The sequence below is a fragment of the Aegilops tauschii genome, chromosome 2 (genome assembly GCF_002575655.3).
Source record: "Aegilops tauschii subsp. strangulata cultivar AL8/78 chromosome 2, Aet v6.0, whole genome shotgun sequence".
Lineage (NCBI taxonomy): Eukaryota > Viridiplantae > Streptophyta > Magnoliopsida > Poales > Poaceae > Aegilops > Aegilops tauschii.
In genome coordinates this window covers 312,749,116-312,775,358 of record NC_053036.3, presented here as the reverse complement: position 1 = coordinate 312,775,358, position 26,243 = coordinate 312,749,116, and the positions used below count along the sequence as shown (strand labels likewise).

Below are 26,243 nucleotides of genomic sequence, written 5' to 3'. Positions count from 1 at the left end.
TTCTCCTTTGGTGGTGAAGAAGATGATGGTGATGAAGGAGCGATCCTATCCTTAAGGATCAAGAGGTTCTCCAATCGACGAATAACGCTCCAGAGATGGATGACATGCTCTTGATGCAGAATATTTTCGCGAGTGAGATACTTATTCTCTATGCGAACTATTTCAATGACGCGAAAAGCTTCAATCTCAGCAGGAGTAAGATGAGTAAGGTAGGTCTTAAGGATATCCTCTTCCTCCTCCTCGGCCAGCAGCGCTTGTGCTGCTACCGGGGATGGATCTAAGGTAGCTTTCTTGCCCTTGTCTCCCTTGATGGCGTCCGTGGCTCCTCCTGCTTCGTCTTGATCTTCATCAGCCAAGCATCTTCTTCCATGTTGTTGGAGGAGCAAGAAGACATGATGCTTGGCTTGATAAATCTGACAGGAAACAGCAAGAAAAGAGAACAAAGGATTTCTCCGCGATACGGTGATCAACAGGTTCGAGAAGTATCTATAGATTTTTTTATCTTGGAGGACAAGCATACAGAAGAAGAACGGAGTCCGGAAGGTTTCCCAGGTGGGCACAACCCACCTGGGTGCGCTAGGCCTGGCGCGCCCTGGTGTATTGTGCCCACCATGGTACGCTTCCTGGAAGTTTCTTTATTCCTAAAATTCTTAAATATTCAAACTCTTAGAAAAATATTTTTGCGATTTTTTCGCAGTACGTTTACTTACCATATCACGAATGTGACGCCCTCGATTCAATCGTACACTAATCATACACGCAAATGTGTACGATCAAGATCAATGACTCATGGGAAGATATCACAACACAACTCTAGACACAAATAAAATAATACAAGCTTTATATTACAAGCCATGGGCCTCGAGGGCTCGAATACATAAGCTCGAAAACACAAGAGTCAGCGGAAGCAACAATATCTGAGTACAGACATAAGTTAAACAAGTTTGCCTTAAGAAGGCTAGCACAAAAGCAACAAAGATCGAAAAGGCAAGGCCTCCTTCCTGGGAGCCTCCTAACTACTCCTGGTCGGCGGCGGCCTCCACGTAGTAGTAGGCATCGACGGTGGCATCTGGCTCCTGGGCTCCGACATCTAGTTGCACCAACCGGAAAGAAGAAGAAAGGGGGAAAAGGGGGAGCAAAGCAACCGTGAGTACTCATCCAAAGTACTCGCAAGCAAGGATCTACACTACATATGCAACATTATCAAAGGAAGGCTATATATGTGGACTGGGCTACAGAAATGCCAGAACAGAGGGGAGAGCCTAGTCCTATCGAAGACTAGCATCTTCAGCATCTTCAAGCATCTCCAATGGTCTTGCAGCATTAGAAGAGTAACAATAGCGTAATATAAAGTAGCAGTGGTGTTATCATCCTCACCCAGAGATCCTTCCTCGACTCCCTACGAGAAAGCAATCCCAGAGCCATACTATCCATTTCTCATCACAAGTATCCAGTTCTAGTTGTATCAATTGGGATACAACTCCAAGTGTCCGTTACCGTAGGACAGGCTATCGATAGATGTTTTCTTCCCTGCAGGGTGCACCAACTTACCCACCACGCTCGATTAACTCCGGCCGGACACACTTTCCTGGGTCATGCCCGGCCTCAGCCAAACAATACGCCACAACCCGACCTAGGCTTAATAGAGAGGTCAACACGCCGGACTAAACCTATGCCCCCAAGGGTCTTGGGCCATCGCCCCGGGAACTCCTGCACGTTGCGAGGGCGGCCGGTGAGCAGACCTAGCTACCTCCTTAAAAAAGGCAGGTGCTTACCAGTCCAACCCGGTGCGCGCCGCTCAGTCGCTGACGTCTATTAAGCTTCGGCTGATGCATACGACGTAGAACGCCCATACTATGCCCATGTGATGGTTAGTGCTATCACGTCAGAGGCCCCTCGGATCAAATATCCAAATCGTAGTGGATTACGAACGCGCGGTAACAAGCAGAGACTCACGAAAGATGTGACCCCGTTGCCCCGTCTCGAGGACTTGCGGCAAGGGCTAGGAATGCCCGGCCACGCCTCGTAATTATCTCGCGGGCACCCTCCAGGTCAACCCGTCTCCACATCACTCGCGGGTACCCCTCAGGGTCGACCCGCCTTTCCAAATAACAGTTGTAAAGTCCAAGTATCTGTGTGTCCAAACATCAAGGGGAAAACCCGAGGAATCACCCCCGGTGAATTCCACTCTGTAATCATCAAGGTGAATGTAAGAGGAACCACCCTCGAGGTTCACACTTGAGGGGTTGCACGAGAGAGTCGTATCGAAAGTGGTTAAGGAGGAAATCACCCTCGATGATCACCACAGAATAGCTACACTACAGAGATCTCATCAGGAGTGATGTATGAGGTTCCACCCTCGGCACTCGATGGTAACTCTGCAGAGTCGAGCAACAAAAGGGGTGTGATGTGATGTGAGGTGTCAGGCTCTGGTCGTCGATCACGTTGATCGAGTCGTCGATGATCAAGCAGGGGCAACAAGGACTAGTTGGGGGTCACTGATGGATCACTAACCAACCTATACTAAGCAGTTTAGGATAAGCAGGTAGGTAACCATAAGCAGGTTACAAAAGCAGGCTATGCATCAAAATAGGAGCAATCAATTACAGTAGCAAAACCTAATGCAAGCATGAGAGAATGGAATGGACGATATCGGGATGATCAAAAGGGGGGCTTGCCTGGAAGCTCTGCTGAAAAGGGAGAAGGGTCGTCGTCGACGTAGTCGATCACAGGGACACCAGCAGCGGTCTCAGGGTCTACCGAAGAGAAGAGGGGGGAGAAACAGTAAATACATAGCAAGCAAGTGCATAACAGGACAACAAGCAGAGCTAGACGTGTTCTAACGCGGTGCTACACGTTATCGGCGAAGGGGATAACATCCGGGAATGCTTTCCCGAAGTTTGGCATTTTCAGACAGACGAACCAAAGGGGAAAGGTTCGATGTTCGCTATTCTAGGGATGTGTGGCGGACTAACGGACCGCGTATTCAGATTCGCCTCGCTTTTCTGAGCAACTTTCATGTATAAAAATTTTTCATCCGAGTTACGGATTATTTTCTATGAATTTCTGAAGTTTAAACAATTTTCTGAAATTCCTGATTTAACATTAAACCGGATTGACCAAGTCAATTTGACTAGTCAAAAGAGGAGGTGGTGGCCCACATGTCACTGATTTAATAATTCCAAAAGATCTATCGAATCTAATTAGATGGGACCCACTTGTCATTAGCTAATAGGCTAAATTATCACTAAACTACTACTAAAGAAACCTAGACTAATTAAATAAGGGCCGGCCATTAGCCCAGTCGGCCATACGCACGACCATGTACATGGAGTTTGGCCAGGAGCTACAGCAGCAGATGGTAGTAGTAGCAAGCGAGCAGTAGCAGGAGTAATCAGCAACACGCAGCGGCAGGAGTAATCAGCAGCACGCAGCGGCAGCAGTAACAAGTAGAGCAGCCTGGCGTCCAGCAGCAACAGTGAACGCATGCGGAGGCAGCGGCTCGCGAGCAGCAGTAGTTCAACAGCGAGCAGCGCAGGCGCGGCGAGGAGATGGCGAGGGCGCGTGAGGGAGGCGGCAGGGATGTGGCCGGGGCGAGGCGGGCTCGCGCGCAGGCACGCGCGAGCTGCAGTGGCGCGGCCAGGAGAGGCTATGCTCGTCAGGACTCGGAGGTCCGGCCATGGGCGACTGTTCGCAGCAGGCGAGAGCAGCAGCGGGGAGTGTGGGCGCGCGCGTACGCTGTAGGCCGCGGCCGGGCGCGGTAGATGACTGACTGGGGGAGTTCGGGAGTGCGGGGCTCCTTGGCCATGGCAGGCACTGGCTTTGGCCTCGTCCGGGACGGTGCTACGGCAGGAAATCGAGCATGGGGAGAGAGGGGAAACGAACGGCGGCTCACAGCGGTGCTCGCAGCCCACTGGGGGAGGCCGAGGTGCAGCGACGGTGGCGGATCAACGACGACAGAGGCGGGCGGCGCCGGGAAGAAGAGGTTGAGGGCGTCGGCGTTGAGGCTTCCCGGCCCCGATCCAGAAGTGAAGGAGACGAGGCAGACGACGGCCGTGCTCCCGGAATCGTCGGCGAGGTGAGGGTCGCCCGGTGGACGCGGTGGAGCGTAGTCGCCGGTGTCAACCGCGTGCGGTGAGGCGGATCTGAGAGGGAACACAGAGGGGCAAAGGGGGAGAGTGGGGAGTGGGGAGAGCCAGGGGAGGCGATGGGGCTGCGGGTGGCGGCCTTATCTCTTCCCCGTCGTCGTGGCAGCGCGGGCGCCGCGCCGGGTCCGGCGGGAACGAGCGGGAGCCCTCCCTCCGGTCGGTCGAACAAGGAGGAGGGAGACGACCTGGGAAGGGGTTGGGTCGGTCGGTCTGGTTGGGCTGCCTCGGCCATTTGGGCCAAGTGGCCCAGGGGGCAGGGGGCCTCCTCTCTCTTTTCAGTTTTTGTTTAGCCTTTTCTTTTTCTGATTTCTCTTTTATGTTAAAATCAGAGACAACTAGGGAAAAGTTTGGGCTACCAAAATACTTTGAAAAAAATGTGGGACTAGGCCACTTAAATTCTTTCTAGTATTTGGCACTGCCACAAAAAGTTTGGGGCCATCAGGAGTTGTCCAAGCATTTTTAGAAAATGAAAACGACATCTTAAATACTGTTGGACTAGATAATAAGTTCCCAGGGGCAATTTGGGAATTCCAAAAATGTTGGCTTCAACATGACAAATATCTAGGGATTATTTGCCATAGGATGAACTATTTTATTTGCATGAAAGAAGAAGCAAATATTTGACATGCAATTTGATTTTGAATTTCAAGCAGATTTTGGACAAGTGGCATTTTGGCATGATGATCATGATGACATGACCTTCATTAGGGGGAGATTGCTGTAGTGTGATGCTGGGGATGTTACAAATCTCCTCCACTATAAGAAATCTCGTCCCGAGATTTAAGTGGGGAAGTAAAGAGTAACTTCGGGTGAACTGACCCTTATAGGGTTAATTGTCTAGTGAACAATGCAGGAAATGTGACAGAAGTATCTCTCGAGTTGAAATTTAAGAAAACGTCGAGAGCAAAATATGAAGGTACAATAAGAAGTTTCAAGCGAATGGACAAACGATCGATACCTGAACAGAGTGTGAGAAGGGTTTCAGAGCATCGGGAATAGATCATCTCTCGGAGGGTGGCTCGTGATAACACACAAAGCCAAGAGCATAAGATACTTCGGCATCAAGGTTGTACAGGAGAGTCAGGCTTTGATCCTGTGGAACTGTGGGTTATGGGCCCACCATGTGGTAGAAAGTAGGAAGGAAGCTGACATCTTGCACGGTCATGATACCGACGCATGTCAGAGGAAAACCTGTCAGTTATGGTGGCAACAACGTTGGTACCAAGGGCGAGGGATGAAGAGAACCATTTTCCTGCTCATTGAAATGAGGCGGGCCAGTAGGCAAAGTTCTCGTCCATCGATGGTTACCGAAATGTCATCAACATTAGTAACAGGGTCATACGGACCGAATTGTACCTTGAGGCATTTTTATAAGCAGGGAATTATTTCTTCTTTTATCATATAGATCAAAAGAAAGACTAACAAACCAATGGAAAGGAAAATGTGATTATCAGGATTAATCAGATCAAAGGAAAGGAAAAATGTGTTTGCACACAGGAATTTAGGGTATATCCTTCCCAAGGAAAGGTGGGGCATGATATACATGATAGGACAGCAAGTTCAAAAGTATTTAGACAAAGGGGAGACGGAAGAATCATGATATTACCCACACCACGGTGTTTGAATAATAAATCAAGAAACATTTAGCATTGCGCTTCCAATGTTCTTGTTGATATACAGAGTACCATAGTCATGCTTCGAGGTAGCAATAACATGGTGTTTCGGGTAAGAGTTGGATCTGAAGATCTTAAAAGATACAAAGGAACACTTCCAAGATTATCTCGGAATGTAAGGAATAACCAAACACGACAAGGTCTGTGTTGGCAGGAAGTCAAGGATGTCATCGATGATATCACAAACCATCGAGGGGCGGGGATGGTATTTCTAGCCATGAATTCAATTGACATCTCTGAAGGAGCCAAAGTGTTGACGGTGATCACGACAAATTTTGTTGAGAGACTCTATGAAGATGCCATCGAGCAGCGACAACATCAAGCATCAGGAAGGATGAAGTGAAAGGCTATCAGAACCACGAATTTGACACAAGCTCGAAATCAAGGCTGTTGTTCGAGGTGAAATGATAAGATGAGGAAGATCGACATAAGCTTAGCTCATCGTCGAAAGTTGCTCTGGGCATAAGGACCAGGTAGCACAATTAAAAGTTTACACGATAAAAATATAGCCGATCAGGCTAGGAATGATGTGATGGGGTATAAAACTTCCCAATATCAGGTACTAGGTGTAATGCCGAAAGGTAAATCGGAGTAGAGGTTGGACGGGGGGAATGATTTGCAGAGGATAAGTATTTTAACTTATCCGGTAAATGTAATCAAGGAGGAAATATGGTCGGAACCACGATTGCAAAGGATCAATTCATAGATACAAGATGAGCTTGTACCAAAGAAATAATTATTTTTACGAGCAGCTTCCATGATAAGTTCTACATCGGGTCCATGGGCATGAACACAAAGTTCAAGGTCGACTCCCACTCCTTCAATGCATAACCTTTCATTCACTTCTCGTTTTCGAAGAAATTGTTGTGCTGAAAATTTATCTGGTGAAGCACCAGAAGAGTATGACTCGCATAACTTTCGAGTTCACACGGATTAGGGAAAACATAGGTTCAACCCATTGGGGCATCTTAGGAACTTATACCACTAACTTCCATAGAATATAACATCAGCTCAATAGCAGAGCATGGTTGACAATAAGCAGAGGATACAATTTACCGAAGGCAATATGTATCAGGGGGAGAGCGTACGAGATTTGAATGTCAAGGACATTGCCGGATAATAATCCAACAAAGGATTCGGCGGCCCTCAATGTATCTGATGTGTGTATCAGTACTCAATCAGAAGAAGGAAAGAACTCAATCAGAAGAAGGAAAGAATGCAAAGGCATCGGCTTATAGAAACGTCTGAATGCTTCGATGCTTGTGTACAAAGGAATTATGATATCAAGATGAAGGATTAGAAGCAGAGGCTCTGATCAAAAGGTGGGTAAGTTGAATAGACTTAGAGGTGCACCCGATCAAATCAGGATTGGGCAAGAACCAGCTCATATCTGGAAGTATGTCTGAGCCGGAAAGAAAATTTCCAAGGGTTAATTGATGATTGTGAGTATTTGCACACACGCTGAATCCATAGGAACAGAATGACAATCACAAAGAATTTTAAAGAATATTGCTTAACATATGGAATTAATCCTAATGCAAGCAGGTAAGGAGAATCAAGAGCAATAGGCTACAGAGGATTTTGAAAGATCAGATAGCATTTTCAGGTATTTTGGAAAGCATATGAACAACTAGGGACGAACGAACCCCGGTTAAGTGAATTATCCGCAGTGCGAAAAGAAGTTGCAAAGCAAAAGGCACAAAGGATTCTCGGAACAACGGAGAGTACTAAGGGTATCTTTTAATAACAGGAGCAACTGGGGATGAAGGTACAAGCGGCAAAGATGTTATTCACGGGGGTTATCGATGGTCAGGAACTGCAAGGCAGTTGGCACGGTGTCTCGAGAAACATCGAGGAGTATCTGCAGAATCTTCTGGCGAAGCAAGCGATCATCGATAATGTCGGGGCTCTCCGGGAGGAAGTGGTTACGAGAGCCTAATGTCAGAGTTAGTAAAATGTTTAACCCGAATAGAAGAGATATTAGAGTCCCAGAGTATAGACAAGGAGTAAAAGATCCTAATACCACCCAATGGCGACGTGGGCCCGTAAGACACACAGCCATGTTAGTAAAAGTTGTGTAGTGACTAGACTCGACTTCAGCCAAGGAGTTGGAAAGGGGGCTATCTACATCCAGTTGGCTCTGATACCAACTTGTGACGCCCTCGATTCAATCGTACACTAATCATACACGCAAATGTGTACGATCAAGATCAAGGACTCACGGGAAGATATCACAACACAACTCTAGACACAAATAAAATAATACAAGCTTTATATTACAAGCCATGGGCCTCGAGGGCTCGAATACATAAGATCGAAAACACAAGAGTCAGCGGAAGCAACAATATCTCAATACAGACATAAGTTAAACAAGTTTGCCTTAAGAAGGCTAGCACAAAAGCAACAACGATCAAAAAGGCAAGGCCTCCTGCCTGGGAGCCTCCTAACTACTCCTGGTCGTCAGCGGCCTCCATGTAGTAGTAGGCATCAACGGTGGCATCTGGCTCCTGGGCTCCGACATCTGGTTGCATCAACCGGAAAGAAGAAGAAAGGGGGAAAGGGGGAGCAAAGCAACCGTGAGTACTCATCCAAAGTACTCGCAAGCAAGGATCTACACTACATATGCAACATTATCAAAGGAAGGCTGTATATGTGGACTGGGCTGCAGAAATGCCAGAACAGAGGGGAGAGCGTAGTCCTATCAAAGACTAGCATCTTCAGCATCTCCAATGGTCTTGCAGCATTAGAAGAGTAACAATAGTGTAATATAAAGTAGCAGTGGTGTTATCATCCTCACCCAGAGATCCTTCCTCGACTCCCTACGAGAAAGCAATCCCAGAGCCATACTATCCATTTCTCATCACAAGTATCCAGTTCTAGTTGTATCGATCGGGATACAACTCCAAGTGTCCGTTACCGTAGGACAGGCTATCGATAGATGTTTTCTTCCCTGCAGGGTGCACCAACTTACCCACCACACTCGATTAACTTCGGCCAGACACACTTTCCTGGGTCATGCCCGGCCTCGGCCAAACAATACGCCGCAACCCGACCAAGGCTTAATAGAGAGGTCAGCACGCCGGACTAAACCTGTGCCCCCAGGGGTCTTGGGCCATCGCCCCGGGAACTCCTGCACGTTGCGAGGGCGGCCGGTGAGCAGACCTAGCTACCTCCTTAAAAAAGGCAGGTACTTACCAGTCCAACCCGGCCCGCGCCGCTCAGTCGCTGACGTCTATTAAGTTCGGCTGATGCATACGATGCAGAACGCCCATACTATGCCCACGTGATGGTTAGTGCTATTAGGTCAGAGGCCCCTCGGATCAAATATCCAAATCGTAGTGGATTAGGAACGCACCGTAACAAGCAGAGACTCACGAAAGATGTGACCCCGTTGCCCCGTCTTGAGGACTTGCGGCATGGGCTAGGAATGCCCGGCCACGCCTCGTAATTATCTCGCGGGCACCCTCCAGGTCAACCCGTCTCCACATCACTCGCGGGTACCCCTCAGGGTCGACCCGCCTTTCCAAGTAACAATTGTAAAGTCCAAGTATCCGTGTGTCCAAACATCAAGGGGAAAACCCGAGGAATCACCCCCGGTGAATTCCACTCGATGTAATCATCAAGGTGAACGTAAGAGGAACCACCCTCGAGGTTCACACTTGAGGGGTTGCACGAGAGAGTCGTGTCGGAAGTGGTTAAGGAGGAAATCACCCTCGATGACCACCACCGAATAGCTACACTACAGAGATCTCATCAGGATTGATGCATGAGGTTCCACCCTCGGCACTCGATGGTAACTCTGCAGAGTCGAGGAACAAAAGGGGCGTGATGTGATGTGAGGTGTCGGGCTCTGGTCGTCGATCACGTTGATCGAGTCGTCGATGATCAAGCAGGGGCAACAAGGACCAGTTGGGGGTCACTGATGGATCACTAACCAACCTATACTAAGCAGTTTAGGATAAGCAGGTAGGTAACCATAAGCAGGTTACAGAAGCAGGCTATGCATCAGAATAGGAGCAATCAGTTACAGTAGCAAAACCTAATGCAAGCATGAGAGAATGGAATGGACGATATCGGGATGATCAAAGGGGGGGGGGCTTGCCTGGAAGCTCTGCTGAAAAGGGAGAAGGGTCGTCGTCGACGTAGTCGATCACAGGGACATCAGCAGCGGTCTCGGGGTCTACCGAAGAGAAGAGGGGGGAGAAACAGTAAATACATAGCAAGCCAGTGCATAACAGGACAACAGGCAGAGCTAGACGTGTTCTAACGCGGTGCTACACATTAACGGCGAAGGGGATAACATCCGGGAATGCTTTCCCGAAGTTTGGCATTTTCGAACAGACGAACCGAAGGGGAAAGGTTTGATGTTCGCTATGCTAGGGATGTGTGGCGGACTAACGGACCGCGTATTCAGATTCGCCTCGCTTTTTTGAGCAACTTTCATGTATAAAACTTTTTCATCCGAGTTACGGATTATTTTCTATGAATTTCCGAAGTTTAAACAATTTTCTGAAATTCCTGATTTAATATTAAACCGGATTGACCAAGTCAATTTGACTAGTCAAAAGAGGAGGTGGTGGCCCACATGTCACTGATTTAATAATTCCAAAAGATCTATCTAATCTAATTAGATGGGACCCACTTGTCATTAGCTAATAGACTAAATTAGCACTAAACTACTACTAAACAAACCTAGACTAATTAAACAAGGGCCGGCCATTAGCCCAGCCGGCCAGACGCACGGCCATGTACAGGGAGCTTGGCGAGGAGCTACAGCAGCAGATGGTAGTAGTAGCAAGCGAGCAGTAGCAAGAGTAATCAGCAACACGCAGCGGCAGGAGTAATCAGCAGCATGCAGCGGCAGCAGTACACAGCGGCACGCAGCGGCAGCAGTATGCAGCGGCAACAGTAACAAGTAGAGCAGCCTGGCATCCAGCAGCAGCAGCGAACGCAGCGGCTCGCGAGGAGCAGTAGTTCAGCAGCGAGCAGTGCAGGCGCGGCATGGAGATGGCGAGGGCGCGCGTGGGAGGCGGCAGGGATGTGGCCGGGGCAAGGCGGGCTCGCGCGCAGGCACGCGCGAGCTGCAGTGGCGCGGCCAGGTGTGGGGACCCCGACTCATGAGTCGTGATCATCTAATGCACGTGTACAGTGATCCCAGAGATCAATGCTCACTGAACACACAGAAGCTGAATAACAAGAGTCTTACATCCATACATACCGTCTTATACAAATTATGACCCTTATGGTCAAGTCTTACATAGATAAAGCCACAAGGGCTGGATACCAAATAAACTTAAGCAGCGGAAATCTTCGTCGATAAGTAGAACCCATGCTATCTGCCTTAACCCTACAGGCATTCTGACTGGGAAACGTCCTAGTTCGCATGCTCGTCTCCAAAGAACTCTTTTCGAACTCCTGTTCTTCCATGCTTGGCCAATTAAATAACCAGTGGCAAGCCAATGAGTACTTTGAATGTACTCACAAGCTACCCATGTTTTGGCTCAAGGTACAACAATGCATGACATAGGTAAGTTTTTGCAGAAAGCTAATTTGTTGTGCTATGAGATGTTCTGGTAAACCATGCATCGTATGAATTCAAGTAACCATAGGGTCTGGTTACAGATATCAACATAAATGGAGTGGGCTTCAACCCACTTCAATCATGTCAAGTCCTTTGACTTGACCCAAGTGGTTCTTCCCACTTATCCAAACACACACTCTGGTTTGTAACAAGTGGACGTAGCCCAAGAGCGGTTAGCCAACTGTCCTTGACCGTGGACACGGCTATTCGAATAGTTTTACACTCTGTAGAGGTTGCACACTTTACCCACAAGATCCGGGGAACTTCCGTGTCATCCACGACCCGCGGTACCTCAAGTACCTGGGGTAAGCACCCGATCACTATCTTTCCCTAGACGACACTAACATAGAGTCCACTCGATTGGTAGTAACCCTCATGCCCAACATTTCACATCTTAAAATTGTGGAGCCTCGCTCCCATATTCATCACATACCACAAGCACGGGGTAACAACGGTGTGTCCGGTGCCCTGTAAAAACAGTCATGGCCTCCCTACCTGGCACGACCCCGTCCCGAGAGAGAGCACCAACTCTCCCCGTCACTAGTAATGCGGGCTCCAAGCTAGTATCGGCCTAGGTAATCAATAATGCCCTTTCCCATACAAGGGTAGAGTGGTTGCGCATGTAAGGTTGGAATAACGGTCGCAACTTAAACCAATCCGTTTTTGAAAGCAACACACACTTGCCTCGGTACACCACTTCGTCATCAAGTGGTTACCCATCTCATTATCTCCCTCGGGCATAAGTGGCACCCGACGGGGTTTTCGAAAAGTCTTTTGAAAATATTTTGTCTCCCTCACCATGCATATTCCCGTCCCTTTCGGCGTAGCAACTACTTTAGCATCCTATCTACTCCCACCGGCATAACCCTCATAAGAAGGTAGGGTCATGCACAATGCAAGTATCAACGAGGAAGTAACGGAGGCAAACCACCTCAAGTGGTCACCACATTATCATGACTTCGATGCAAGCAATAAAAGTGCCATATGACATGCACAAAAAGGGTTTCTTAGACATGGTCAAAGGGCTGCTTGCCTGGCTCAGCAAAGTGTTCTGGGTCTTCAAAGTCTTCTGGTCGAACTCCTTCGTCAGCAACGCAATCTATCATCGCAAAATAATAACGAGAAAAATAAGGCAATAATAAAACAAAAAAACCAAATTGCTCAGAAAAATGTCAACTCATTTTTGTTAAATACTAGGGTGAAACCTAAGAAGGGGAAATTCTTATTTTTGGATTTGGAGCTACAGGGACAGAGCAATGGATTTTCAAACAAGGATTTAATTGCTCAAATTTGAATTTGAATTTGAACAGCACAGAAAAGTTGGTTGGGCATGTATGAAAGTTACACCATTAAATAGGTGATATTTTTACAAGAATTTAGGACCTGTAATTATTGCACTTGGATATTTATTTAATCCTGTGGAATTTTGCAAGTTTGCACAGAAAAGGAAAAAGCAAGAGGGCACTGTGCCACTGGGCCAGAAAGGCCATGGTGCAGCAGGCCCGGAGGGGATCTAGCCCAGGCGAGCCGGCGCGCGCGCGCCAGGTTTTCAAACCTGACGGGCGGGGCCCGGGCGTCAGCGAGAGAGAGGGGCGAGGGAGAGGTGAGGATGATAGGCGGGGGCCGCCTGTCATCTCCAACCTCGCGACCAGAGGGGTCAGCGAGCTCACCGACGACGCTACAGGGTACGGCAGGTCGAGCGGGTGGCACTGCTGGACTCAGGGGGATGTCGTCGTTCGGGTGGTGGTGGAGGTGGTCGCCGGAGCAGCCTGGTTCACCGGCGACGAGGTCACGCGGCGGAGCTGCTTCGGGCTTCGGTGGTTCCGGCCGTTCCCGGCTACAAAAAGAGTGGGGAAGAGAGGGGAAAGGGTTAGTGATGCCGCACGGTTCCATATCGAGAGAGAACGGGGGCGGAGGAGGCCTGTACCGCACGAACGCTGACGAGCCAAGGCGGCAGAGCTCGAGCTCGATCTCGAGCTCGAGCGGCTCTGGAGACAAATGGGTGGTGTGGGAGGTTGACTAGGAGTATGGGGGAGCGACAGGGAGTGAGAGAGAGGCTCGGGTCGCCTTATATAGGCTGACCGAGGTCCACCGTAGGCGCGGCCTACGGGTACCCGCGGGATCGGCTCGGGTGGCCGTTAGAGAGGGAATGAAGGGCTTGGGGGTGTTCATGGGAGTGGTCTAGGGTGCCAGGGAGAGAGGGAGAGAGGGGAGGAGCGGGATGAGCTGCGGGCGGGCCACAAGGGCGACGCGAGCATTGGCCGAGCGGGGCGGCACTCTAGCGCGAGCTGCAGGAGAGAGGGGAGGGCACGGGAGCAAGTGGGCGGCCTGCTGGCGTGGAGCGGATGTCGAGGGGCATCGACTGGCGCGCGGGGAGGCTCGAGGTGGTTGGGGAACGCGGCGTAAATGGTCGGGTGCCCTGCCAGGCGCTCTAGAGCGCGACTTTGGCCGGCATCCGCGGCTTTCCCGCGTCCACTTGCGTCTGGCAGCTGTAGGGGGCGTGGGCAATAGCTGAGGAGAGCCTTGGATGCTGTGGAATGTCAAGGAGGGAGAGAGAGGCTGAGGGAGAGGGAGAATGCTACTGCCCAGAGAAGAAAAATGGGGTTCTACCCCCCTAATCATGGCTCCTCGGGCAGGGAAAGATGCGGGAGGTAGAGGAGGACCAGATGAGGCTGTGGGAAGAGTTTCAGCTCATGGAGATTAGTTGAAGGGGTTGAAACTTGCATTTTGAAATTCTGCCAGAAGGTGTTTGATGTAGGTTTGGGCAAGAAATTTAATTTCACTTGACATGAAACTTAACAGGATGAAATGGCACATAGAAGTAGGGTGTTCCACCAAGTTTGAGCTCATTTGGGCAAAGTAGCCAATGTAACTTTGGTAAACCCTAGAAATCAGCAGAAATGGCTTTACCAAGATTTAGTCATGCAAATCTATTCTCCTTGATGCACCACTTGGTGTAGTGTCATCATTTGAGGATTTGAACATGTCCAGAAAAATTCAGATCAAAAGGACACACTTGGCAATGTGGAGTTGTTCAAATTTGGTTTTGGACAGAAAGGGGTTTAGAACACTTTGATCATGATATCCTTCTCTCCAACTTGTGACATTTGGTCTAGATGCATTATTACACCATTTGAGCCTGTGCACCAAGTTTGAGAGCATTTGGACATGTTTGGCAATGTAAAGTTGCTCAAACTTCAAAATGGACAGAAATGGTTTTGAGGGGGTTTGATGAGGTTTTCTTGATCTTCAAGGCATGAGGCTTTGCAAGATCATCAAATATGTCATATGTGACATTGTAGAATTTTCTTGGAATTAATGAAGAAAATTTCCTTTGTAAATATTTCAAAAGCTTGAAATATCCATAAAGGGTTTTTGAGGGATTTGACCAATATTTTGATTATGACCATGTGTTGAAACTCTTATATATGGACAATATATGTCCTATGAGTTTCCCTAAATTTTCTCAAATATTTTTGAAACAATAAAGTAATTTTAACCTATTAAAGACCATTTCTGGCCTAAAGAAAAAGTCTTTAAATAAAATAGGAAAATAACTTTTAAAATTATATTTTTGTGTTTTCTGGGTGTCCTATATCTAATAGGAGTCAAATATAATTTTTGGAAGATTTTTCACACCCTTAATTAAGTACTTGTAGTTCAAGTCTCCATTTAGGGGTTTTTGGAAAACCTAATTTAGAAAATACTTTTTGGCCAAAATATATTTGCAAGAAATTATTTTTATGTCCTACACACATGGCATGATCATTGGGCAAGGTTTTGAATCAAGGAGAAGGAGTATAAGAGTTGGAGGATTTATTTGATTTTTAGAGCACTTGCAAACAGCAGACAAAAATCAAATCAAGCAAAGACCAAACACTCAAAAGTTTTTGTCAAACCATATTTTAGTATGACTAATAGCTTATGTGTAGTGGCATGAAAAACAGGGTGTGACACCAGGAGAGGCTATGCGCGCCGGGACTCGGAGGTCCAGCCATGGGCGACTGTTCGCAGCAGGCGAGAGCAGCAGCGGGGAGTGTGGGCGCACGCGTACGCTATAGGCCGCGGCCGGGCGTGGTAGAGGACTGACTGGGGGAGTTTGGGAGTGCAGGGCTCCTTGGTCATGGTGGGCACTGGCTTTGGCCTCGTTCGGGATGGTGCTACGGCAGGAAATCGAGCATGGGGAGAGAGAGGAAACGAACGGCGGTTCACAGCGGTGCTCGCAGCCGACTTGGGGAGGCCGAGGTGCAGCGACGGTGGCGGATCGACGACGACAGAGGCGGGCGGCGCTGGGAAGAATAGGTTGAGGGCGTCGGCGTTGAGGCCTCCCGGCCCCGATCCAGAAGTGAAGGAGACGAGGCAGACGATGGCCGTGCTCCCGGACTCGTCGGCGACGTGAGGGTCGCCCGGTGGCCGCGGTGGAGCGTAGTCGCCGGCGTCAACCGCGTGCGGTGAGGCGGATCTGAGAGGGAACATAGAGGGGCAAAGGGGGAGAGTGGGGAGAGCCAGGGGAGGCGATGGGGCTGCGGGTGGCGGCCTTATCTCTTCCCCGTCGTCATGGCAGCGCGGGGCGCCGCGCCGGGTCCGGCGGGAGCCCTCCCTCCGGTCGGTCGAACAAGGAGGAGGGGGACGACCCGGGAAGGGGTTGGGTCGGTCGGTCTGGTTGGGCTCCCTCGACCATTTGGGCCAAGTGGCCCAGGGGGCAGGGGGCCTCCTCTCTCTTTTTAGTTTTTGTTTAGCCTTTTCTTTTTCTGATTTCTCTTTTATGTTAAAATCAGAGACAACTAGGGAAAAGTTTGGGCTACCAAAATACTTTGAAAAAAATGTGGGACTAGTCCACTTAAATTCTTTCTAGTATTTGCACTGCCACAAAAAGTTTGGGGCCATCAGGAGTTTTCCAAACATTTTTAGAAAATGAAAACGACATCTTAAATACTACTGGACCAGATAATAAATTCCCAGGGGCAATTTGGGAATTCCAAAAATGTTGGCTTCAACATGACAAATATCTAGGGATTATGTTCCATAGGATGAACTATTTTATTTGCGTGAAAGAAGAAGCAAATATTTAACATGCAATTTGATTTTAAATTTGAAGCAGATTTTGGACAAGTGGCATTTTGGCATGATGATCATGATGACATGACCTTCATTAGGGGGAGATTGCTGTAGTGTGATGCTAGGGATGTTACAACGTACCTCCTTATTTTCACGATTCTGGAGTGTTCCAGAAGGACTCTTTTATGTGCTCTTCCGGTGTCAAAGTTTGGATAATATTACTTTCAACATTAATAGGCGTACCTGAGATATAATTCTTTATTCGTTGCCCATTGACAACCTTCGGGTTAGTACCTTCGGAGTTATTTATTTTTATGGCTCCAGACCGGTAAACCTCCTCGATGACATATGGGCCTTCCCATTTCGAGAGGAGTTTTCCTGCAAAGAATCTAAAACGAGAGTTGTACAAAAGAACATACTCACGCTTTTGAATTCTTTTGTCATGCCATCTTTTAACTTTTTCTTTGAATAATTTTGTATTTTCATAAGCTTGGGTTCTCCATTCATCTAAAGAGGTAATATCAAATAACCTCTTTTCACCAGCAAGTTTGAAATCATGGTTGAGCTCTTTAACTGCCCAATATGCTTTATGTTCTAACTCAAGAGGCAAATGACATGCTTTTCCATAAACCACTTTATATGGAGACATACCCATAGGATTTTTATATGTTGTTCTATAAGCCCAAAGTGCATCATCTAATTTCTTAGACCAAATTTTTCTGGACCTATTGACAGTCTTTTGCAAAATTAATTTTATTTCTCTATTGCTAAGTTCAACTTGACCACTAGACTAAGGATGATAGGGTGATGCAATTCTATGGTTAACATCATACTTGGCAAGCATTTTACGGAAAGCACCATGAATAAAGTCTGAACCACCATCGGTCATTAAATATCTAGGGACTCCAAACCTTGGGAACATAACTTCCTTAAGCATTTTAATAGAGGTGTTGTGATCAGCACCACTAGTTGGAATAGCTTCTACCCATTTAGTAACATAATCGACAGCAGCCAAAATATGTGTATACCCATTAGAGGAAGGAAAAGGTCCCATGTAATCAAATCCCCAAACATCAAATGGTTCAACAGCAAGTGAATAATTCATAGGCATTTCTTGACGCTTACCGATATTACCTATTCTTTGACATTCATCACAAGATGAGACAAACTTACGGGCATCCTTGAAGAGAGTAGGCCAATAAAATCCAGATTGTAATACCTTGTGAGCAGTTCTATCTCCAGCATGATGCCCTCCATAAGCCTCAGAGTGACATTTCCGTAGGATTTGTCCATGTTCATGCTCAGGTACATAACGTCTAATAATACCATCTACTCCTTCTTTATAAAGATGTGGGTCATCCCAAAAGTAATGTCTTAAATCATAGAAGATTTATTTCTTTTGTTGGTATGTAAAGTTAGGTGGTAAATATTTAGCAACAATGTAATTAGCATAATCAGCATACCAAGGAGTACTATGAGAAACATTTATTGCAGCTAACTGCTCATCAGGAAAACGATCATCAATAGGTAGTGGGTCATCAAGCACATTTTCAAGCCTAGACAAGTTATCAGCTATTGGGTGCTCAGCTCCTTTTCTATCAATGATATGTAAATCAAATTCTTGCAACAAGAGAACCCATCGAATAAGTCTAGGTTTAGAATCTTTCTTTTCCATAAGATATTTAATAGCAGCATGTCCTGTGTGAACAGTTACTTTTGAATCAACAAATAACGTCTAAATTTATCACAAGCAAACACCACCTAAAAATTCTTTTTCAGTAGTAGCATCATTTCTTTGAGCACTGTCTAGAGTTTTACTAGCATAATGAATAACATTAAGTTTCTTATCAACTCTCTGTCCTAGAACAGCACCAACAGCATAATCACTAGCATCACGCATAATTTCAAAAGGCAAGTTCCAATCAGGTGGTTGAACAATAGGTGCAGAAATTAAGGCTTTCTTAAGTGTTTCTAAGGCTTCTAAACAATCATCATAAAAAACAAAAGGAACATCCTTTTGCAAGAGACTAGTGAGAGGCCTAGCAATTTTAGAAAAGTCTTTGATAAATCTCCTATAGAAACCATCATGACCTAGGAAACTACGAATACCTTTTATATCTTTAGGACATGGCATTTTCTCAATTGCATCAACCTTAGCTTGGTCCACTTCAATACCTCTTTCAGAAATTTTATGACCCAAGACAATGCCTTCATTAACCATAAAGTGGCACTTCTCCCAATTCAGGACAAGATTTGTTTGTTCACATCTCTACAAAACTCGCTCAAGATTGCTTAAACAATCATCAAAAGACTACCCATAAACAGAAAAGTCATCCATGAAAACCTCAACAATATTTTCACAAAAGTCAGAGAATATAGCAGTCATACATCCTTGAAAGGTAGCAGGTGCATCACATAAACCAAAAGGCATACGTCTATAAGCATAGGTTCCAAAGGGACAAGTAAAAGTTGTCTTTTCTTGATCAGGTTGAGAAATAGGTATTTGTGAAAAGCCAGAATATCCATCAAGGAAGCAAAAGTGTGTGTGCTTAGATAATCTTTCAAGCATTTGATCAATAAAAGGTAAAGGGTAATGATCTTTTCTAGTTGCTTTATTTAATTTTCTAAAGTCAATTACCATTCTATAACCTGTAACAATTCTTTGTGGAATAAGTTCATTCTTATCATTAGGAACAACAGTAATACCTCCTTTCTTAGGAACACAATGAACAAGACTTACCCATATACAATCAGCTATAGGATAGATTATACCTGCTTCCAGAAGTTTTAAGATTTCCGTTCTTACCACTTCCTTCATCTTTGGATTTAACCGGCATTGGTGATCAACAACGGGTTTAGCATCAGGTTCCATATTAATTTTGTGCTGACATAGAGTGGGACTAATGCCCTTTAAATCATCAAGAGTATATCCAATAGCAGTGCGATGCTTCCTTAGAACTTTCAATAATCTTTCTTCTTCATGTTCTGAAAGGTTAGCACTAATAATAACAGGATATATCTTCCTTTCATCAAGATAAGCATATTTCAAAGTGTCTTGCAGTTGTTTTAATTCAAACACAGGATCACCTTCAGGTGGAGGAGGACCTCCTAGAGTTTCTATAGGCAAGTTGTGTTTAAGCAGAGGACGTTGTTCAATTTTTTTATCTATTTCATTTCTTTCATGCATATGTAAATCATTTTCATGGTCTAGCAGATATTGTTCTAAAGGATCAGTAGGTGGAACAGCAATAGAAGTAAGACCAATTAATTCAACCTTACTAGGCAATTCTTTTTCATGAAGATTTCTACTAAACTTGGAAAAAATTAAACTCATGAGACTCGTCACCAAAGCTAACACCAACAGTTTGTTTCTTGCAGTCTATCTCAGCATTAACTATATTCAAGAAAGGTCTACCAAAGATAATGGGACAAAAGTCATCTTATGGGGAACCAAGAACAAGAAAATCAGTAGGGTATTTTATTTTCCCACACAAGACTTCAACATCTCTAACAATCCCAATTGGTGATATGGTGTCTCTATTAGCAAGTTTAAGAGTAACATCTATGTCTTCTATTTCTACAAGTGCTATGTCTTTCATAATTTCTTGATATAAAGTGTAAGGAACAACACTCACACTAGCACCCATGTCACATAAACCATGATAACAATGATCTCCTATTTTAACTGAGATGACAGGCATGCCAACAATAGGTCTATGTTTATCCTTTTTATCAGGTTTGGCAATTCTAGCAGCTTCTTCACAGAAATAAATAACATGCCCATCTATATCTTCTTCTAAGAAATCTTTAACCATAGCAATGCTAGGTTCTACTTTAATTTGTTCATTAGGTTTAGGTGTTCTAATATAGCTTTTGTTAACCATAGTTGAAACTTTAGCATGTTCCTTTATCCTAACAGGGAAAGGTGGTTTCTCAATATAAGCAGAAGGAACAACAGGATCAACATTATAAAGTATAGTTTCTTCTTTAACTGGTACCGGTTCTTTAATTTCTTCTTTAATAGGTGGGTGATATTTAAACCACTTCTCTTTAGGGAGTTCAACATGAGTAGCAAATGATTCACAAAAGGAGGCTACTATCTCAGAGTCAAGTCCATATTTAGTGCTAAACTTTTGAAAAGCATCGGTATCCATAAAAGATTTAACACAATCATATTTAATTTTAATATCTAACTCTTTACCTTCGTCGAGTTCCCAATCTTCAGAGTTGAGTTTAATTCTTTCCAAAAGATCCCACCTGAATTCAATAGTCTTCTTCATAAATGAACCAGCACAAGAAGTATCAAGCATGGTTTGATCATTACGAGAAAGCCGAGCATAAAAATTCTGGATAATAATTTCTCTTGAGAGCTCATGATTGGGGCATGAATATAACATTGACTTAAGCCTCCCACAAGCTAGAGCGATACTTTCTCCTTCACGAGGCCAAAAATTATATATATAATTCCGATCACGATGAACTAGATGCATAGGATAATTTTTTTGGTGGAACTCCAACTTCAAACGATTCCAATTCCATGATCCAATATCATCGCATAGCCTATACCATGCCAATGCTTTTCCCTTCAAAGATAAAGGGAAAACCTTTTTCATAACTTGATCCCTGGGTAAACCTGCAAGCACTGGTACAGCAACGTCCTAAACAAACGGTTTAAAACCCCTTTTCGCGACGGCATTTGGAACCGTCGCCAAGTGAGTGTGGGCGATAGGGGGGTCCTTCCCACACGACCCAGAAATCGTCGGGGATAGGCCATTGTGGGATCCAGGCTGGGGCCGTGTGCGATCGGTGAGGCGTGGACACCCAATCATTTCCGTAGGTATGTACATCCCACACGGTGAATCCCAAAAATCATTTCCGTAGGTATGTACATCCCACACGGTGAATCCCAGAAATCATTTCCGTAGGTATGTACATCCCACATGGTGAATCCCATAAATCATTTCCGTAGGTATGTACATCCCACACGGTGAATCCCAGGAAATCATTTCCGTAGGTATGTACATCCCACACAGTTCTTTGTGTGGAAACATTTGTGCAAGGTGGCCTAACCGAACAGTTTGCTGCCGGAAGCCGTGTGTGATTGTTAGTTGATCGAACACGCCTACTTTCTAGAAACCGTGCGAGTTGTTTGAGTTCATCACCCACGGTGCTGTCTGAGTAACCGTTTGCAATAGAAACCCCCAATAAGCAAGGTAATTAGCCTATTATTGATAATCCATGTACTAATCAAACTGATATTTCTTATAAAACACGCCGGATATTTCTTATCCGTATAGAAGCAACCAGGATTTCATAATCGAATTACATCAGATAGCTTCGGCACTCAGTTACGCCATTACACAACAGCACCAAGTTTCACATGCAGCATCAAAAACCTTTGGAAAGTAGCATCATACACGGTAAATAGACAGATGAATCTCATCTGGGAAACTGCAGAAGTAGAAGGAAAATATTGAGCCTTCAGTGATGTTGAATGTCTTTGCAACTTTAGGCCAGTGGCTATGGATAATTGCCCGCCCAACCTTCGTCCTCTTCAGCAAGACTTCAATATTGTACCGTGGGTGTTGGATGAATATCTTCCTCACCTCTTGACCATGCAGGTGGTTTGAGAGGTAATCATCGGTGAACTACTTTGAAAAGTACTGAAAACAAAGCTATGCATAAATCGTTGTTGTAAATTTTGAAATGGCGCAAGGGGTAAAAACAAGGTAAAAGAGTTGGTACCATCCTATAGTTGACTGATGTCTTCTTCATTGTGCAAACAAAGATCTTGCTGTTATTCGTCGCGAGTTTTTTCATCCTAACAATCTTTCTGAGTTTCTTGACTTGACTGATATTCATGGACATCTCATTTCCCCATATGCAAAATGGGTCGAACAGTGGGTCTAAGCCTCTGACAGCAGGACCTACATGTGCAAGACCGAATTGTAAGAAACCTAAATATTAGAATGATTCCTGCAACTGCACAATAATGTGCTATTAGCCAAAGGACCCTGCTTCAACAAACCTTGATGGTAAACCGCAGTGTCTCCCATTGTTTCCCTGCAACACACATAAGGAAGATCTTGATCAGGTTAACTGAGAGTTTCCATACTATCAGTAGAATATGTATTGAGTACAGCCAAATTCGATTGGTGTCACATGCATAACAATACAAAATTGTACCCACATCAAATGAAAATCAAATTGCAGAACTGAACCAAACAGCTAAATGGACAACAGACCAAATGAACCAAAATAATTAACTGAGCACGACATTGCAGAATAGAAACATGTACTAGAAGATAAGACAGTTAACAAAACAAAGAATGCTTGAGAACGGTACTACGAAATGTAGCAATTGTTGGACCAAAGTGTTAACTGAACATTACATTTCAGAGGACCAAACTATTAACTGAACATCAGATTGCATATTAACATTACAGAGGACAAATCACTAGAAGGCGCTGGCGGTGGCCTCGAGAAAACATCACGAACTGTATTTTAAAGTAGACAACAGCGCGGCGGTGTTGACGGTGGCCTCGAAGACGAGGTGCTCCTCCAAGATCTGGCGGTCGACACGCATGTCAGCCATAGTGACCTCGTTCCCGCGTGCGGCTGCATGCTACTCAGCTCCACGTTATACTGCGTGTGAAATGGCTGTGGTCGGCGCTTAATTGTAGGAGGGGGGCAGTGATTTCGGTGGAAGGTGTCGCTCCGTCAGCCGGGGCATGTGGGACGGGAAAGGAGGAGGATGGTGTGGGTGGGGTGTGGATTACCTGACCATATCGACGAGGCCGCACAGCAAGAAGAAGGGTCGGCGGCGAGGAGGCCGCGCAGCAAGAAGAAGGGTCGGCGGCAAGGAGGCGGCGCTGCAAGAAGAAGGGTCGCCGGCAAGGAGGCGGCGCTGTAAGAAGAAGGGTAGCCGGCGAGGAGGCGGCGCTGCAAGAAGAAGGGTCGTCGGCGAGGAGGCTGAGCTGCCAGTAAGCAACAGTGAAGGTTTGAACTTGGAAAGCAAGGAGGAATAGTGGAAATGTGGCTTTTGGTAGGAGGGAGGTGGCAGGGAGATAGATATTTCCGCGGTGGCCAAAAAATTTCACTCGGTGCCGCAAGAAACTGGCGCGCAAGTGTGGTTCAAGCGGGGGCGGTGGACTGTAGACGACGAAGCTTCCTGCGTAAGCCAGACAAGACGGTGCGCCAAAATATTTTATATCGCATCCCACACGATTCTTTCTAGTAAACTGTTTGTGGTATACCTGATTTTTTCATTATGTTTTGAAAGACAAAATAGTGTTACTGAGGGAAAGGATGGTGTTTGAATTGCTAGAACATTTACGTACAGTGAACATGCAACTAGTACATGAGTGTCGTGTTTAAATTTGAAATTATTCCGGGTTCATTTGGCATTTTATGCATTAATTGAGTTTCTGGGCATTTAATGTGCATAATTCAAATTTGAACTACAAGCACATGCTCCAATGCACCTAAGTTTGCTGAAAAATCACACGTGTGTCTTTGGGTGAATTTATAGGTCCCATGCAAGAAATGAGAATAAAATTCAAACATCTGGATGTCGTGGCTCGGCCGGAATGATTGAGAAAGTTGGTTTTTTAATTCCTGTAAATCCAAAACACGGCTGAAAATCATGAAACTTGGCATGGTGTCATGACATGGCACCAACATGCTGTAGTAATTTTTTTGGCCGAATTGGGACAAGCTTTGGTGTAAGCTTCTTGCAAACCGGAGCTTCCCTCAAGAAGGCTCCTGGTTCCGAGAGGGAACTTGTCACCTCCGTGTGCGAAACGACATACGTACACTGCCTTCTCCCGCCTTAATTTTTTACACGGCCAGATTAGACCAAATGGAAGTATCGTGCTAAATTTTCGAATTATTCCGTGGTCGTTTGGACTTTTTTATACATTGTTTCTGGGCATTTAGTGTGCACAATTCAAATTTGAACTACAAGCACGTGCTCCATTGCACCAAAGTTGTTTGAAAAATCACATGTGTGTCCTTGGGTGAATTTCTAGGTCCCATGCAAGAGATGGGAGTGAAATTCAAACATCTGGGTGTCGTGGCTCGGCCGGAAAGTTTGAGAAACTTCGTTTTTTAATTCCTGTAATTCCAAAACACGCCTGAAAATCATGAAACTTGGCATGGTCTCATGACATGGCACTAACATGCCGCGGTATTTTTTTTGGCTGAATTGGGACAAGCTTTGGTGTAGGCTTCTTGCAAACCGGAGCTTCCCTCAAGAAGGCTCGTGGTTCCGAGAGGGAACGTGTCACCTCCGTGTGCGAAACAACATTCGTACACTGCCTTCTCCTGCCTTAATTTTTTTACACAGCCAGATTAGACCAAATAGAAGGACCGTGCTAAATTTTGGAATTATTCCGGGCTCGTTTCGCCTTTTTTATACATTAATTGAGTTTCTGGGTATTTAATGTGCATAATTCAAATTTGAACTACAAGCACATGCTCCAGTGCACCAAAGTTGTTTGAAAAATGACATGTGTGTCCTTGGGTGAATTTCTAGGTCCCATGCAAGAGATGTGAGTGAAATTCAAACATCTGGGCATCGTGGCTCGGCCGGAAAGATTGAGAAACTTGGTTTTTTAATTCCTGTAATTCCAAAACACGCCTGAAAATCATGAAACTCGGCATGGTCTCATGACATGGCACCAACATGCTGTGGTAATTTTTTTGTCCGATTTGCGAAGGCCCACACATTAACAATCAACAAAGTCATTTTGGAACAAGTGCTATCACGTTCAAATCGGAAACACAAGTATTATTGAAACTGTGGGCGTTCGACTTACCAATTACGTGCGGCCACACATCCCCTTTTTTTATTGGCTAGGAGGTGTCGTGCGGGGTAGCTATTTGAGTATGGGAGGCGTGCGATCAGACCCCTGCGCGTGCCCATCGGGAGGAGAGCCCTTTGACCGCTACCCGCCGCGCACCTCCCTCCCAACGTCTCCATTAATGGCGCCCGAGCACCTGTTCTACGGCATGGCTATATGTCTCACTGGACCGAGATTTAAGAGAGAAAAGGGAAAATCTGAAAAGAAAGTTTTGCATGGATCTTGATGTAAGATCCGACAGACCTATATAGCATCGACCGTGACTTATAGCAAGCATGATGAATATAAGGACGATGACAGTGGATAATAATTGTCTTACATATTTAGAAACATAATTAAAAAAAGCCACATGCGGCAACGCCCGAAATACACATGGGCAAAAGAAGAAGGAAGACAACGATCTGGCTCACTGATCTCTACTTTCTTGACGCGTTGCTGCAGGCTGCGGGAACTAGTCTCTGCGGCGAGCGGCGACGAGCTCTTTCTTGTCCTCAAGATGCCGGTTGAGAGCATCCACGGATTCCTCCACCAGCCTTCTGCGCTCAATGCGTAGCTTGTTATTCTCGTCCATAAGTTTCTCGACGATGACGCTGGTCCTCTTCAACAAGGCAGTGGTCTGCTGCTGCCGCTCTGCACTTCCGACGATCTTCGCCCTCAGCAGGTCGCACTCGGCCTGGAGGTTCACATTGCCCTCATTTAGTTGTCGGATGACGTCGGTAGACTGTTCAAATGAGGCTTTCAGGTCATCCTGCAACCTCTCCCACCTGGAGATCTGATCCATCTGCTTAAGGACGAGGGCACGCATGCGCCTGTAAGAGTCCTCGCCTGCCCGCGAGGCATTTCCCAGGCCGCCGCGGCACGGGAGGACATCTCTGCTGCATTCGCGGCGCGGCGGGACATCTCTTCTGCTTCCGCGGCA

General features: G+C 46.0%; 1 protein-coding gene and 1 long non-coding RNA gene across 2 annotated transcripts in view; both read right to left on the bottom strand.

The window, feature by feature from the left end:
• Window positions 1–26,243, bottom strand: part of LOC141040977 (uncharacterized) — a 260,260-nt gene that overhangs the window by 73,819 nt on the left and 160,198 nt on the right. The window lies entirely within an intron of this gene.
• LOC141041660 (uncharacterized) lies at window positions 797–4,318 on the bottom strand. The gene is made up of 3 exons (XR_012202580.1): window positions 3,896–4,318; window positions 2,679–2,756; window positions 797–1,090 (listed from the first exon to the last, which is right to left on the bottom strand). It is a non-coding gene; the product is annotated as an uncharacterized lncRNA (long non-coding RNA).